Raw genomic sequence first — 17,773 nt, forward strand, 5'->3', positions numbered from 1 at the left:
TGGTTTTTTCCCGAAAGGGTTTTCACGTAAAATCTGTGTTCTTTATTTTTATTTCTCTTTTCTTTGTGATATATTATCATTACCGATATTCTATTTTTACACGAACATTTTATGAAAATATGATATAAACACAATATGACATCTGCTGAACGTGACTGCAAATGTTAGGGAGACTAAATTGAAATGTAAATTTTTTAGGGATTAAAACAAATTTTCCCATTTTTAGCAAAAGATAACTGATATACTCCTAGTTTTGAGGCAACCAAGAGGGTCGAGGTAACCGTCCCGACTATAAGGGTCCATTTCATAAAAACTGTTTTAAATGAAACAAACATGCATTTGAGAAAAAATATTATCTTTTCATTGTTTAATTGAGTTTATTTTATATCTATTAAATTTATATTTTATATTGTTTTTACATATATTGCAATGATTTATTAATAAATGAATATATCAAATTAAATATAGAATAGAACTCAATTATTAAACTAGAATATTAACAATCATAAACTTAAAACAACCAAAGCAGATAGATGATTCCTAATTGTGTTATTAAGAAAATAAAAAACAAAGATTGAATAGTAATAAATTAGTTTCTAAACCAAAATTAAACTACAAAATAATAATATTATCCAAGTGCATAATTACTAGTACACCACATAATAACTACAATATTGTCCAAGTGCATAACTAGTATTACACTACATTAAAGTACCAACATCTTCAACCTTGAGAAAATTCTTGAAGCCAAAATTTTCTATGCTTCGTGCCTTTAGTTAAGAAAGCTTTAGTCTCGAATTTACGACCCACAAGACAATCAAACACATTACAAAGAAAGTCGTCATCAAATCCTTCCACCTCCATCAACACCACTTCTTTATAAAGATGTGGTGTTTTATCGCAATAAATTGTTCCAATACATTAGCAATCTTATCAAGTTGTTCATCCACAAATTTAGTTTGTTCATCAACAACACTTTCTAAAGCATTTTTTATTTTATGTTTAGATGTGCCAGATGAAGATACTTTTGCTCTTACCTCCTCAACCTCCTCATTATCGTAGTCTACAGGCACTAAATCTTGGTTACCATCATCCAATTTTATGTCAGCAAATGTTCTAGCAAAACTCCCTGTTGTAATATCTTTGTCGACAACGAAAGTCATTTTATCATAACGATCAATGCTTTTGTTCAAAAATGATTCATACTTCTTTTATGTCTGTTGGATATTATACACAATTAGAAAAATATATAAAAACCAACTTAAATATATTTAACATATATATACATATATTACCATCACTATTGCATCATATATCGCTCTACTACATGTGATCATTTTCATGTTCTCATCCTATCCAAAATCACTTTCAGCCCGAATTGTGCATATAATTTGCCATTAGTTTTTTATAGTCCTCAGATGATTTTCAACATGCTTAGCATCACATTGAACTTGGAATCTTTCAAAAATAGCTGCAACAACTCGATTAATAGAAACTGCTTTGAAAATATTAAAAGGCTTATTTCCTTTCTAGGCCTCCTCTACTAAAGTTTCGAGAAAATGATGTTCCAACTGTTTTGTCCACCTACATTGTTTTATTGTCCTTTCTTTGTTTCTAAACCCTAAACCCTTACCCATTCTACGTTAATAATTGTTATTGTCAATAATTTCAATATCCAATAAGTTTAAAAAATAATAATTTCAATATCAATATCCAACCAGTATTAAAAAAATAACAATTTTAATACTAAAACATATATAACATAGAAACATTAACCTTGAGCCTTAAACCTACCTAATGTTTCTAGCCATATAATCAATCCACATAGTTTGTGCAATTTCCTCTCTTTTAGTAGACCATTCTCTTGCTTCTTCTCTTTCTTCTCACTCCGTAAGACTTAGTATTATCAAATTAGACTCAGGTTCCTCATATAATCATTGATTAAGTAAATCATTAGAACCAACTTCTATTATATGATTATGAATGATACAACAAGCCAAAACTATATATACTTGAGTTTGAAAATTTCAAAATGGTTCAGCATCTAACACACGAAATTGTTTCTTCAAAATCTCCAAACACGTTCAATAGTGAATCGTAATGATGAATGACAAAGATTAAAGAGTTCCTTTACATTTTTTGGCCCATGATCACTAAACTCTTCTAAATTATATCAACCATCATGATATGAGGTATTATTATTACTAATAAATTATGAGTTTACTTGAACTATTTGGTATTTAATATTAATTCTTACCTTCTGAAATTCTTAATCCTCTTGGGCATGAAAGTGCATCACTTAAAATACGATAATCATATGCACTACCTTCCCAATCAGTTAGAACAGTGAAAAATTTCAAATCAAATGTAATGGCAACCATTACATTTTGTGTCGTCCCCCTTTATGACTACGAAATCTTCCTTAAATGCTAAGTGGAACGAATGCACGAACATAAGTTCCATCTAATGCTCCAATACAATTTTTAAAATAAGGATAAAACCTTATTGTTTCTAATTTCACTAGGAGTTGACTCATCTAGTAATCTAATAACTAATTTATACAATTTCAAAATAGATCTCAATACAACCCTAAAGTAACGATGAATTGTCTCAATTGATCTATAATATCTTGATCTAATCATTTGAATCCTTACATTATGACCAACTATAAATAAAAATATAACTACTTGCTCCCTAATATTCACCAATTTAGTTTATTGTAATAAATTGTTCCTTCTAAGAATGTCACACAAATTAAAAAAAGGCAATATGTCTCATCCGTATCACATTAATACAATGATGGTCACCTCTATATAAAATATTATTAATATAATTTTCTCTTTCATAATTTTGATTCACACGAGGGTGAGAAATGATTTCTTTCCTAGTTTTTAATTTTTTTAATCTAAAGAACCCTAAAAGTTAAAACTAAAGCCACGACCCTAACAATTGCATTATGATCTTGATTACCATCCATCTACACAAAATAATGCAACAAAAATATTTAATCATTACAAAAAAATAATTTCAAATTGTGTTTGAGCTCAAGAACTAACGAAGCCAACATCAACAATAAATAATACAAATCAAGCAGATTTTTAAGCTCTGCAACAAGTTAAAACTTCAAAAAACTGAACAAAAGCTCTAGCCACTGCTCCAAGCAAATCTTGGTAATATAATTTACTTAATTTAACAATAAAACATATCATTGTATGAAACAAAAAGATCCATTAAAGTGGTAGCATCAATCAAAGATAAACAAATACCTTCAATTCTTGTTTGCGCTGCTCCTCTTTTCTTGCTTCTGATCTAGAGCTTCTTTGTACCTCAAAAATAACAGCGGCTCCTGCAACCTAAAGTAGGACAGAGAATAAGGATCATTCAATCTCAATTACAATATGATAAGTCTTGGTGCAATAAGCTATGTAAAAATTAAAGTGAGAAAAGTATGTATCAATAAAAGATGCTTCACCCTTGAGCTAAGTATGAGAGTAAAATTCATCAACAAAAAATCAAGATGATAATATCTATATTCTGATGTTACCATTCATACTAAAAGCTCTATTAGCATCTTTCAGAGATTTCTTAACTTTAAAAGCAATTTCCTTAAAAGTTTGTTTGTAAAAGCAACCTAGCATTCATATGCCCTTTTTTATATGCTCAATCAAGTTATGGTCCCATCTCAGACAATGTGTTCTCATTAAGAGTAAAGAGAGTAATATTTTCTAAAATAGTTGAATGATAGTAAAGGAAAAGTCATTGTAACTGTTTATGGTTCCTAGGTCAATTTGAAGAAAATACATGCTTTAGTTATCACACTGCACCATGAAACACTTGGAAATAGATTTCTATCTTCAGTTTTCATAAAGCCGTAGCAAGTAAACTAATAAAGCTGAAAACTCAGACTACGCATAATTAGGGTTCATGTAACAAACCAACCACCCTTTTCAAATTGTTCATTGATTTGCTACATCAGAACATTAAGCAAACAGAACATAAAGTGCCTTAAACATAAAAAGATGCAAAGAAAGTAAAAGCTTCTCTCATTTGGACTAAGCTTGACTATGGCTACTACATTAACCAATGCATCCGCCACTCTACTTCTCAACTTATGTTTTAGTTCCACACTCTCTTTTTCTTGTGGCTATTGCTACTAATATCAACAAATCAAACCTTGCATTTAAAAGATTTAATTTGATAAATATAACTCTTTGTAAAATATTAAAATGAAGGGAAAGGAGTAACAAAAAAGAAAAAAAGACATATTAATAATGAAAGGTTAAACAGAAGAGCTCCTTCACCACCTAAACTATTAGAGATTACTTTAGTTAGCAGAGATTGAATAATAATGGATACAAATCAAAATTATCTAAGTAACTGGATGAAGCATGCAACTTTGTTTATCTTTAATCTTTCATATTAAAATTTCCAAAATATTTGTGGACTATTTATGATTGCAGTAAACAAATGTTCTACCCACTTGTCATATTTCAGAATTTACATCAAAGCAAGAAAAAATTCAAAACCCAAAATTTCACAAAGTAAGCACCCAACAAAATCTCCAGCTTAGATATTCCTGAAACATCACAAAACAAGCAAAATTTCAAAACCCCCCAGAAAAAGAAGAAACCCAAAATGAATTAAACATCCACAAAGCCAAAAATTAATAAAATCAAGTTCCATAAATCTGATTCAGCTCAAGAACTAAAAATAAACAAAAATCCAGCTTCCACAATTCAAGGAAGATGAAACATAAAAATAACAAAACCCATAAAAAAGAAAAACAGGGATTAACCAACAACCAGTTAGGCCAAAAGAGCAAGTTGCTGCTAAAAAACAATCACATATTTCTTTTTTTTCGTTCTTACCTTCGAGAGAGGAAGATGAATGTTGTCATCGACTGGTGCAGTGCAGATTTCAACAATGAAAGGCGAAAAGGGAGAAAATAAAACATGAACGCTGACAAGGTGCTAAGAAGAGTTGCTGGCTGGCGGCAAGCACTAGATTGAGGTGGTAAGGAATGGGGAAGGGGAAGAGGCTTTGGGGAACTTTGCTGGTGAAGAGAAAAAATTTGGAAGATGTCTTACCGAAATGAAACGGGTAAGACGTTTTCCTTATTAAAAAAAACCTTCTTTTCTTGTGTTTTGGATAATGGTTTACGAAGGGAATTCATTTTCCACCGAACAAACCAGAGAAAACAATGAAAATATTTTTTGTAAAAGGTTTTACAGGTAAACAAACACACCTAAATATATTTATTTTATGAAATAAGGGAAAATGAAGAGTTTAATTTATAACTTGGCAATTTTTTTTTAATTTGGTCCCTGAATTTTTTATTGGTCTGCGTTATTTTCTAAACGGGACAATTTTTCTTAATTTTAGTCTATATGATGAAATGTTACTTACTTTAAAATTATATTATGTTATCTTCTAAAATTTTTATTTAAAAGATATTTCTGGAGTGATGAATGACACAATATCAAAATGTCATATCATCACATGATCCTTTAATAAAAAAGAATCTAAAAATTTGAATATAATTGTTGTGGCACTACACTTATGATTCATTTAAGAAAGAGAAAGAAAGAATTTTCAAGCGTAGTTTAATTTATAATTTTATGATTTTTTATTATTTGTAAGTTTAATTTATAATTTTATGATACTTTTATTATTTGTAAATTCTTTTTGCATAAAAGAGTTAAGGATGGTAAAACTCTAGTTACTCTACAGATTTTGTATCGTATACTCTTGAATAAGGAGCAACAATGAAGCTAATAACTTTTTTAGGGATTAAGATAGAACTATGAAATTTTGGAGTCCAAAGTTAGAATTTTTGTGTTAATTTAAATTGAAATGTTATTTTTTAGAACGACAAAAAATATTATTTATTTACTTAAAGGGTAGAAAGGCTTAAATGTTAGAATAAATAAATAAAAGGAAAATTGAAAAAAAAAATAACGTTACAAAAATAACAACTTTGAGTCATATAGAATATTTTTATATGTCTCTAAAATACAACAACGCCCTCAACACTCCAATCAAAACAGTGAAAATGACTAACAAAAAAGTTTTTATATAGATATCCAATAGGTGTATCTTTTCATGAGATACCCTTTCATAGAATTGTGTTGTTTACGAGACAATTGTACATAAAATTATATCTTTATAAGATAACTTTACTTATAAAAGTTATGTCTTTACAACACAACTATTTGATCAATAATTATAATTTATTAGACTTTTCTACATAATAAAATATTATTACTATCAACATTATAAACTACTAACATTAAATTGTTAATTTTAATTTTTCTGGAGGGGCTTAAAAGTAAGTTTTCCATTTAACGAGAGGGCTAAGACTCTTACACAATGTTTCTTAAACTGGATTGGTGGCCAAATTGATCAGGCCACCGATTCACCAATCCAACCAGTTCGATTAAAAATTTAAAAAACTAAAAAACCTGGTTTGATCGGTTAGTCCTCGACTAATTAAGCAGATAGTTAATTAATGTACAAGAACTAAATTGTAAGTTAATGTCAAATATTTATGAGGTTAGTAAGTTACATAATATTTACGAGGTTAGTATAAGTTTAATTAAACCTTGGTCATTTAATTATGTCAATCAAATAGTTAATTAATGTACAAGAACTAAATTGTAAAAGTTCATCGCTGTAGATTTTTAATTACTTGAACGACTAATTAAGCAATTGGATCACTATAAAATGGCCAAACGGTAGCGGCATTAGTTGGAACCCACTAATTTTTGTTGATTACACTTAAGGTTAAGTATTTAAGGTTAATTAAGTTAATATTAATTAATTAATAAATTAATTAACTAGTGAAATTAAAAGAAAAAAAATGAAACATTTAGTTCATCTTCTTCAAGCTCACATATAAAGGAGAAAAAATAGGGTTTTGGAAGCTTTAGCATTCGGTCCCTCATTTGGTATGATTTATAACATTTTCTTGTAATTTTTATGTTTTTGAGGACTAAGGAGCTTTAGCTAACCCGTGTACCAATTTGTAAAATTTTTAAAGTTTCCAAAAGTTTTAATTGTTGAATGCTTAATGAAATTGGTGTTAAATTGTTAGCTTTTAAGCTTAGATATGAAAATGAATAGTTTATAAATTTTAATTGCTAGTTTTTGAACATAGGGAGTAAAGTGTATGAATTTCAATATTAATGTTGTATTTCTATAATTTTAGGTAATAGAGGGTTATAGGAGGATGTATTTAATATTGTTTTTGAAATCGAAGCTCGAGTTTTAAAGTTGTGGCAATTTTGATTTTAGGGACTAAATTGAATAGAATGAAAATTTGTAGGGAACATTAAAAAATAAAATTAAATTGACATATGCGTATAATAGGATAATATAAAATATTTGAAATTGATAAATTGAAATGAATTATCGTATAGATCAGGATTTTAATCAATCAAAGGATAATCGAGAAAAAGGTAAAATTACAGATTAGTCCTCGACGCCTTGTTTGTTGTTGTTTTTTCTAGGTAAGTTTATATGTAACTTACTATGTTATTTATGTTATTATGTATAGACGATGTACTAAGTGGATGTGAAATTTTTATATGATTGAATGATATGTATATGATGATGTACAAGACTTGAAATGATACGAAAACGATAATGGTGCTCGTGTGAACTTAGTAAACAATTAGGATACGAATGACATGTCTTTAGGGTCCAAACAAAAAAGGAAATTGTTCAAACGAAAAAAGGAAATAGGTGTTTGATCAGGGATTAATATGATGGCTTGATATCCAGCATATGTTGCGGATTCTCTGAAGCTCGTGTGAGTAGAATTGAACTAAACTTGCGTGAGCAACCCTGGTCTGAAGCTTATGTGAGCAGCCTAAATATGTCAGATCTTGTGAGCAAATTAGTCTCGTGTATTTGAGTTCAATTTGCTATAGTTCTTCGGGCGAAAACAGAAATGAAAACGTATTATTAAATGGAAGCAAAATGGTTGAAATGAACATAAGTGAATGGAATGGATTCTTATGAATATGAATTGAGCATTATTGTTTGGCTATGCATATGAACCAATTTATATGTTTTTGTTGTTAAATTGCACATGTTAGTGAATGGATGTCATGTATTATACCATTGAGTTCAATTGTTTAAATTGATATCAATGTCAAGGTAAGTTAAGTAAATTTCATATGAACTTAGCAAGAATTTGTTATACATACTCGTTACTTTTCCTCTTCCCTATAGATTGTCAATCCGTGGAACCTTTTGATCGGACCAACTTGAAGACCACACTATCCTACCATAGACTCGGTAGATTTTTTTATTGTTTTAGCTCGATTATGTGGCATGTACATAGGTTTTAATATATGTGTTTACTTTGAATGATAGTTTTAGTTTGAATCCTCTATAATGTTTGGTTTCTATTAAGGTTAATGCTTACTTGTATTTGATTGTTTGGTAATGTGTAAGGTATGAGAATGGTATTCAAAATGGTATGTTTGAGTAGGAATGATATAGGTAAAATGATGATACTGAATGTCTAATGGTACGGTTGATAAGTTGAATTTGAATAAGTTGGTATGTTTTGATGTTCCGATAGAAGCTATCTTGAAATGGTTGATTGGGTAATGGATTAATGCATTGTTATGGTATGTTCTTGTATGTTTTTATGTAGGAAAATGCGGTGCAAATAAGCACCAATTGAGTTAATTGAAAGGTTAACATGAAATAGGTGCCAAATGACCTAATTTGTACAAAAAAAACAAAGTTCTTGTCCCGATGACCACATCTCCTTGTCGTAATGTTGGCCGACAATATGTGACGTAGCGACGTTGAATGGCCTGACATTGTGACGTGACAAACTGTTTGGCAATGTTACGACATGGAGAATGTGACATCACGACGTCAACCCTGAAGTTTTAGAACTTTACAATTGAGTCATATTTCATGCTCGAATCTATAAAAGAGCTTTCATAAACTCGATTAAGACTCGGATTTAATTGTATATCATATTGTAAATGTATTTATGACATGAATGTTTGTTTAAATGATAATTACTGTAACAGTCCTTTTTATGGTATCGAAAATAGTGGTTTCGGGACCACAAATTCGATGAAAGAGTCTGTAAATATTATTATTTAATATTCACGTGTCAAATATAGTATTATAGTAAATTTTGAATTGATAATTTTAGTTAATTGAATGATTAATTAAGTTAAAGCGGGCTATCTCTAAAGTCAAGTGGTTTTAAAAAATAAGGTATCGGGATCTCGTTTCTATAAACCGATCCCATACATATTTTTATTAAATAGTTACAGAGTGATTATATAGGGGTGTTAAAATTTGGTTTGATAATTTTGATGTTTAGTTAGTTAATTAAAGGGAAATGATTAAATTGTAAAAGGTGAAAAAGTTACTTATTGTTGATTTTTTAACATAACAGTTTAAATAATTAAAGTAGGGGGACTTATGTTGAAACTAGACCATGAAAATTGAGTGTGGACGGTAAATGGGTATTTCAATGTGTAATTTGAAGGTTTAATTAATGGCAAAATGGTAAATAGTTAAATAATGTATAAACAAATAAAAGAAACAATGTTATCATCTTTTTCTTGATACATTGTTGGGGAGAAGAAAAAATAGCCATGGAAGTAGCTTGATGGTTCGGCACTTAGTCTCTTGCATGTAAGCTTATTTCTTAATCGTTTCTTAAAACTTTTATGTTTTTGATATCGTATTAGCTTAATCTAGTTAATCCGAGGGTTATTTTGTAAAACTGTTAAATATTTTGGAAGATGCTATTGTTGAAGTTAGTGTGTTTTTGAAGTTTAATGGTAGAATATTAATCTTGGTTGTTGATTAATATTATATTTTAAAGTAGTTTTTGTTGATTTTAATGTTTAAGGACTAAATTGTTGAAATGGTAAAATCTCAAGGTTTTATTATGAAATTATAGTTTATAAAGGGCTATATGGAAACTTTAGATAATCGGCTAGCAAGGGTTGTGTAAAAATATGATTAATTTGTATGTTTTGAGTTTAAAGATTAAACAGAATTAAATAAAAAAATTTGGGGCAAATGTGTAAATTTATAAATAAGAAGTCATAGGTAATAAATTGAACAGTATATGTGAAATTGGGGCTAATAATTGAAATAAAATTATATTTTAGATTAAGAACAAGTTGACAACCGTGGAAAAACGAAGATTTCGGAATAGTCTTTGGACTTTTGTCATTACTGCAGTTTAGTCCTGGTGAGTTCGTAGTCTTTGAACTCTAACTCTATTTATTTATTTCAAATACTTTAATTATTACTTTGATATCTTAATTATATATATATGAAAATGGTTAAATTACGAAATGAGAAATTATGGATTATGTAATTATATATGTATTTCTAATTTTATCCGTCTAGTGCTAGGCGCAAAATATTATCGGTTTATCCGACTAGCGCTGAGCACAAAACATTATCGATTTATTCAACTAGTGCTGGGTACACATTTGACATGGTCAGTTTATCTGACTAGCACTGGGCACAAAATATTGTTGGTTTATTCGACTAGTGTTGGGCACACATTTGACATCGTCGGTTTATCCGACTAGCGCTAGGCGCAAAATTTTGTTACGGTTTATTCATCAAGCACTGGGCACGAATAACATATTAAAAAGGATGATATACAAAACTGATATCAATGAAAAGGTTGGTATTTCTTTCTTCAACCAATCGCTATTCAGGTAACATGTTTTGTTGTGAAATTTATTATAAGTTTGAATATGAGATGAACATTTTGATTAGTGTGGTTTGATAATGAATATTAATACTATGGTGTGATTATATGTATCGTATGTCTAAAAATATGTTTTCTAGTTATGATGGTAATGGTGTTTAGAGAATTAAATGGTGATATGATTATTTTCTAATTTATCGAAGTTATTTCATTTGGTTCAACAGGTAATTAAGGTTGAAATGAAAAAATATATATATTATTAGCTATGTTATTACAGAAATGAAATATATGAAGATGAAGTATGAGATGTAATGTAAATGCAAGTGCACAGTATATGATGAATATGGTTGAGGAAGTTGAAACTTTGATATGTTTTATGCCATGTTTTAGTGAAGTTTATAAGTGCAATGTTTCACCAACAAACTCTATGAGTTTTTGTGTATAGGAAAAGCATTTGGCTCACAAGGAAATGAATCTATCTTTATTTGTTTTATCGAATGTATATGGTAAGTTTAAGTGATAGAGGGTTACGCGCGGACCAAAATCGAGTTGTCAAGTCACGAGAAACTCCTACGAAAGCTCTAAACAATCAGATCCGAAACGAAACAGAAAAGGATTAAAATTCCAGATCTAAAATAAAGTAACTCCCAAATCAATAAAGACTCAGCCAAAAAGTGAGAATGCTTATTAGTGATGAATCTTGATAACCAAAAACGTGAAATTGGATTTCAAGAAAGTTTCCCAATCAATCGAATCTGATAAGCAACACAAAACAGCGAGATTAAATTTAACAGATTATAAAAATAAAAACTTGAACAGAATTAGGGATTTAGGCGGCAATAAGGGGGAAATTGATGGACAAGATTGATAATCGGTAATCAAGAAGTTCTATGATCCCTTCCAACCAAATCCGAAAAGAAATTAAGAATCCAATCAGCAAATCAATTGAAATTCCAGCAACCGATTGAACCAGAATGAGAAGGAGAAATTCGGCGAGATCAATTGGAGAAAAGATGATTTGGCTCAAACTTGGCTGCCAAAGCGAGGGCTGATCGATTTTCTTTAGTAATTAAAGAGGGCTGAAACAAACAAGAAGATCAAAACAAGTTAGATAAAGGAATCGACACTAGCAGAATTTAAAGGAAAAATTGACAGCAAGAAATTAAAAGATAAGTCCTAAGAAGCCTTGAAATCCCGAAAGATTCCACAACTCTCTTCAAACGGCTGTAATCTCCCCTCCAAAGAATATCAATGGCAAGAAGAAGGTTGAAGATGGCTCCCACAATCAAAAGATTGTTAAAACAACTTCTAAAGAAGACTCAAGAGAGAATTCTTGGAGAAAAACTCAAAGAGAATTCTGCACTTAAACAAATCTGAAATTTTCAATATAATTGAGAAGTGAGTTACAAGGGTGGCCGGCCATACCTTTAAATAGGCCTTATACTAGTCCTAATCTCATTAGGAAAGCTTAAAATAAAACCTAATTAACAAAAAATAAAAGGGAAATTCGGCCAAGCAATTGGGCTGCTTGGGCCGAATTTTAACATATAATATTTCTAAAGTCTAAAATTAAATTAAACAATTGAAATGTTTGCAAATTGGGCCCTTTAACAATTTGGCCTGATTTTCAACTAAGTAGGGGTGGACTTCTTGATTAGGCTTGGACTCATCTTATTGGGTCTTGCCTTCAAGAACTTGGGTTTGTATTCCATCTCTTACTGAAATTGGGTCGTTGAGGCTCGTAACGGAGATCCAATGCGATTTGGCTGCAAGATTTGGTTTCTTAGACCAAGATTTCCAAGATTTGATATCTTGATTTTCTTGATTCTTGAAACCGCTCCAAACAGCAAGATTGGGCCAAGATTTGGTTTCTAGATTTTCTTGAAAACAAAAAAGTGAATCTTGATTTTCTCTTTCTCTCGTATATGCATCTAAGGCCTTGCTAATGAACTCCTGGATGGTCCCATTTAGTTTGGAACGCATTTGCCGGGCCCTTGATCTCGTTATTGGGCCTTGTGGTAATTTGAGCCCATCACGTTCTTGGGCTTGGGTTGGGCCTTTGTGACTCGTATCATTAAGTTCTATTATAAGAGCTTACTAAGTATTGGTTGCTTATGTAGTTTATTTTCTTTGTTCCTTTAAGTCATCGAAAAGCTCGATCGATTGGAATCTCATCGAAGCATGATCGCACTATCCAAACCCTTTTTTTGTAGATTTTTGGTATATAAGTTCCAGGTTATAGATGGCATGTATAAGGCTTGTTATAAAGGGAGTTTTTTATTATGTTATTTAGTCAACTTGGTATGGTTATGCCCTTTTGTGTATATGTGTTTGTTTGGACTCGTAATGTTTTGGCATGTTTGTGTCTTTTGGTAACTTTAAGTACTGTGTAAATATGTGGCTTGAGACAAGTTTACATGTGATGCAAATAGTTCAATGGTGTGTGTGAATATAGAGATATTTGTTTAGGTTATAATGTATGTTTGAATGAATTGGATAGGTAGTAATTGCAATGCCATAAGAATGGCACATTGGCTAGATATAGGATGAGCATGAAATTGGTATGTTTTTGGATGTTTGATGTATGTTTTAAACATGTGAAAGATGGTTGAATTAGTGTATCTTGGTGTGCAAGGTTTGTGTTTGAAATGGTATGTTTTAGGGGCAACACATGTTGCACACGACCTGGGACACAAGCCGTCACCCGGTCGTGTGCCACACATGGCCATGTGTCTTTTAAATTTTAGGTGCAAGTTTCACATGGCCTGCGACACGACCGTGTGACCATATTTCGAATACACACAGGACCTGACACACAGTTTACGTCACAGCCGTGTGACACAAGTTAGTGAGTTACAATGTTTAAAACACGGGATGGGACACGATCATGTGTCCCTTACTTTGAATGTCCACATGGCTTGAGTTAAGTCACACGACCATGTGACCCATGTTTTGCAGATTTTTAATTCTACCTTAAAGTTTCTGTTTTGATTTGAACAAGTCATTGATTGTTCCCAAACTGTTTTTAGGGCCACTTAAGCTCGATTTAAGGCCCGTAAAAGTATTTATATCATATTTAATTATGTTATCGAATATAAATATGTGAATTGCATGTTGGTGCATGTTGCGATGTTGAAGGTTCTGTTTTGCACTGTAATGCTCCGTAACCCTAATCCGATATTAGAGATGGCATAGGGGTGTTACAATTACAGTATGCTTGATAGTAGTTGTTCCGGCAACGACTGTAGCATCTTATAACTTGGACCTGACGGTCGAGTCAGGCAAGAAGTATTACATTATAAATACTTAAATATGATGATATATATGTTTGTAGAGTACACATATTAAAAATTATACGTACCATCCTTCCCAAAAATATATATACCAAATTGCATGAAGTAAATTATAAATATATAATCTTATAATATTAAATTATAAGATTCATTAGTAAGATAGAGTGGCGTGGAGAAACTAAATCAATATTCATAAAATAAGGATGTTTTTTTTCTTGTTTTGTATAGTGGTGATGTTAGCTTTTAGATTGGTTATCACTCTCTCTTTTTTCCTTTTTTTTTCTTTATTCACCCAACGTGTCTTCTTTCTTTTCAATTTGCATATTCGTTTTAGTGAGTATCTTTGTTGTCCTCATAAGACAGATGATAATGCATGTCGTCACTAAACCTCCACTAGTCACCAACAATTTCTCTTGGAAGTGAGTTGATCGTAAATACTCAAATAGTGGCTTTTTGTCGACTTCTTAATTTATTTCTATTTTGAAAGCATTTCAAAATAATAAATGATTTCATAAGTCGGTTTGAATTCGTGTTGTCTTAAGTTTTATATGTTTTTTGTTTGTTTTCAACATTGTTTAATAAGTTTTCACTTTTGAAAGTTTTTGTTTTATCTTTTACAAGTTTTTTAGTCTTACTTATGCATGTAGTCGTGATTTTGCATGTGATATTAAATATTGTTTTATCGTTATCCTATCTAGTTTGGTGGATGCTTGGTTCTTTTACCGATTTTGCTTGTTGCTTTGGACCATTTGAAATTGATTTTCTTACCATGTAAGTTCTTGCAATTACTTTAAATATGTTATGTTTTAGTTGTGACAAAATCAATTGTCAACATGTCGTAAATGTTCTATTGATGATAATACTAAACCATTGTCGTGTTGATAGAGCTAATCTTTCACCGCTGACGACGGTTATTTATTATTTTTTCTACTAAATTGTATGTTCCATCAATGAAATGAGTTAATAATTTTTCTATTTTAAAAAAATAGATCAAACAATTCTAGCTCAGTTTCCGTTTTCGTCCCTCCGCATATCCAAATAATAATATTATTAACTTTCTCTTTTTTAATGTTGGGCCTTTGAAAAGCCAGTTTTTTTATTTATTTAAGACATATTAAAATATTTCAGGAATTCAAATTATTATATTAATATTAATTTCACATCCAAATTTAAAATAAAGTAATTTTATTTGATTAAACAGCAATTCAAATCAAATCCAACACATAAATTCATGCTTAAAACATGACTTGAGTTGTATCATATCCACTAAAATAAAACAGATAATTCGATGCTCACTACGGTTTGACAAGTGGTCAATTTTTGTTAATAATCTTTAAACTATATATAGTTTATGAATTTTGTTTCTTTAACTCTAATTTAATTAATTTTAATACCTTTACCTGCTATTAAGCCCGTATTATGTATAAGTTCTCAATTTAGTTTATTCTCTAATTTAATTATTTTTAGTTCTTATATTTTTCAAAATTTTAAATTTCAATATTAACTCAAATGATATATAAATGGCATGGCTTTTCTACGTGTATTATGTGAAACAAGTTGACATAATAATGCACATGTAATAATATTTGTCGCATTAAATTTTGAAAATATCATAATTTAATTTAGTAAATTTAACGACTACTATTTCAGTAAGACTAAAATCTTAAAAGTATAGAGAATAAAAATGTCAAATTGGAGTACGTTAACTAATCCACAACTTACCCATAGTACATAGACTAACAACAAATTTGACCTACAAAAATCCACAAACTGAATTTAAAAAGTTGCCAAATGTCCTTAAAGTATATTAAAAGAGTAATTAAAAAATAACATATGACAATTTTTTAAATCCGTGTGTGGAGATTTTTTACTTATGTAACTTAAGAATAATATATTTATTTGGACATGTATAAAGGGTTAATATGTTAGTATTTGGTACATTAATAATGTAATTTTTTAACTCTACAAGCATAACTTAAAAATTTATCATGTGTTCAATTTCTTTTATATTTATATTTTTTTACTATATACCATGTCCATTTATATTTATATTTATATTTTTAACTCGAAATTTAAGAGTCAACAATCAATTTGAACTCAATCGAACATTATTTTCTAAGCCCTAAGTTGTGGTCGATTAAATTTATTTTATCAATTTTTGTACTCAAACCTGAATCTAAGCTTGAATAAACTAATTCATACTTAAAACTCTTCCAATATAAAAGATCAAAAGTCAAAATGTATTTCATAATATAAATTAATGTTAAATGTAAAATTCGATTAAATTTATAAGTAATTGGAATTAAATCATAAAATTTACTCAACCGATAACTTGAATTTGAGCACAACTCAGAAAAATTCAAATTGAAATTGGAAAATTTTCTAGTCCAACTCGTATACCGTATAAGCATCGATTCCTCATTTACATCCCTAAACCCAAAGGCTAACTACTGGACGAACAGAAATCTTCTGGAGGAAAGCGATGGTTTTTCACTTGGCTTGAATTACTACACGTGTCTTACCCTTTGTGCTAAGTAAAACAAATAATAATTAATAAAAATCACAGTAACTGTCTCTTGTGCTGGTCCAATCCCACACCAAGCTTAGATACCATGCGGGTAATTCAATCAAATCCTGATGCCTGCGCTTTTGCATTGCCTCCAGAAGTTCTATTCCCCTTCTCACCCACCCGCGCGTAAACATCACTCCCACCCCCATATTACCCATTTATTTATTTAAAGGTTAGGCTTGGAAGAAGGGTAATTTTCATAAAATTAATTAATTAGTAATCCCCGACTTACACAGATTTTACGCCGTCGTTTTAAAAAATTGCTTCTTTTGCCACTTGCCAGGAGGTGCTTAAACGGTCTTTAACAAAAGATTGAAGTCCATAGAGAAATAAATCCAGAACATCCAATCTTAGCTAAACATGATTACACCCGTCCACACGTTACAATGGATCGGCATTTCCAAACTGATAACCCTCCACCCGCTATCATTGTGGTAAGAATCAAACCGAACCGAGGATCTTCCTGTTTCCGGTTCAAATGATTCGATTGACAGCTTCAAACAAATAAAAATTTCATAAATTGATTTTCCTGCTTTCGCCAAATCTTATTCGATTGAATCATCGTTTTTCATATTTATTTATGTTTTTTTACCTTATTTTATTCAATTATTTATCATTAATCAAATCCATCAAATTACTCATTTGCAATTTACTTTTGATAAAATTGATAGCAACGCCAATAAATAATATATTTGTAATTTTTATAAATTTTGATTTTAAATCTAAGCCAAACTCACAATTTCTATTTGCAATCCAAATTTATTTATTATTTGCATTACATTTAAATCCGAATAAATTAAATGGTAAATTACATCAACAGTCACTCAACTTTGGGATAGCTGACAAAACAATCACTCAACTTAAAATAACAGAATAATCATTTTAACCATTTTTCGTTACAGACGTAATTGTTCCGTTATAGGCGTAACATAAAAGTGACATGACAGTTGACAAATTTCTTGTTGTCATTAACCATCAACCATCCAGTTGGGCGATTAGCACTAATTTAAACAATCTCTTTATGACCAATTTAGGGTTTATGCAATAAAAGAATAAGAGAAAAAGAAGAAGAAGAATATGAGAAGATAAAGCTTTCTATTAGGGGAAGCAGCTCTTTACGTGGAGGGACTATTGTTGTAGCTCGTGGTTGTCTTTCTTTAAAGGTACTTTCTTTGTGGAATGTTCCGCGTGTTG

At 30.2% G+C, this 17,773-nt stretch overlaps 1 long non-coding RNA gene across 1 annotated transcript; it reads right to left on the reverse strand.

Moving 5' to 3' along the window:
• Positions 1–3,022: 3,022 nt before the first annotated feature.
• LOC107901503 (uncharacterized) lies at positions 3,023–5,415 on the reverse strand. Its single transcript, XR_001685270.2, has 2 exons — positions 4,869–5,415; positions 3,023–3,353 (listed from the first exon to the last, which is right to left on the reverse strand). It is a non-coding gene; the product is annotated as an uncharacterized lncRNA (long non-coding RNA).
• Between the last annotated feature and the right edge of the window lie 12,358 nt (positions 5,416–17,773).

The sequence above is a fragment of the Gossypium hirsutum genome, chromosome D06 (assembly GCF_007990345.1).
Source record: "Gossypium hirsutum isolate 1008001.06 chromosome D06, Gossypium_hirsutum_v2.1, whole genome shotgun sequence".
Lineage (NCBI taxonomy): Eukaryota > Viridiplantae > Streptophyta > Magnoliopsida > Malvales > Malvaceae > Gossypium > Gossypium hirsutum.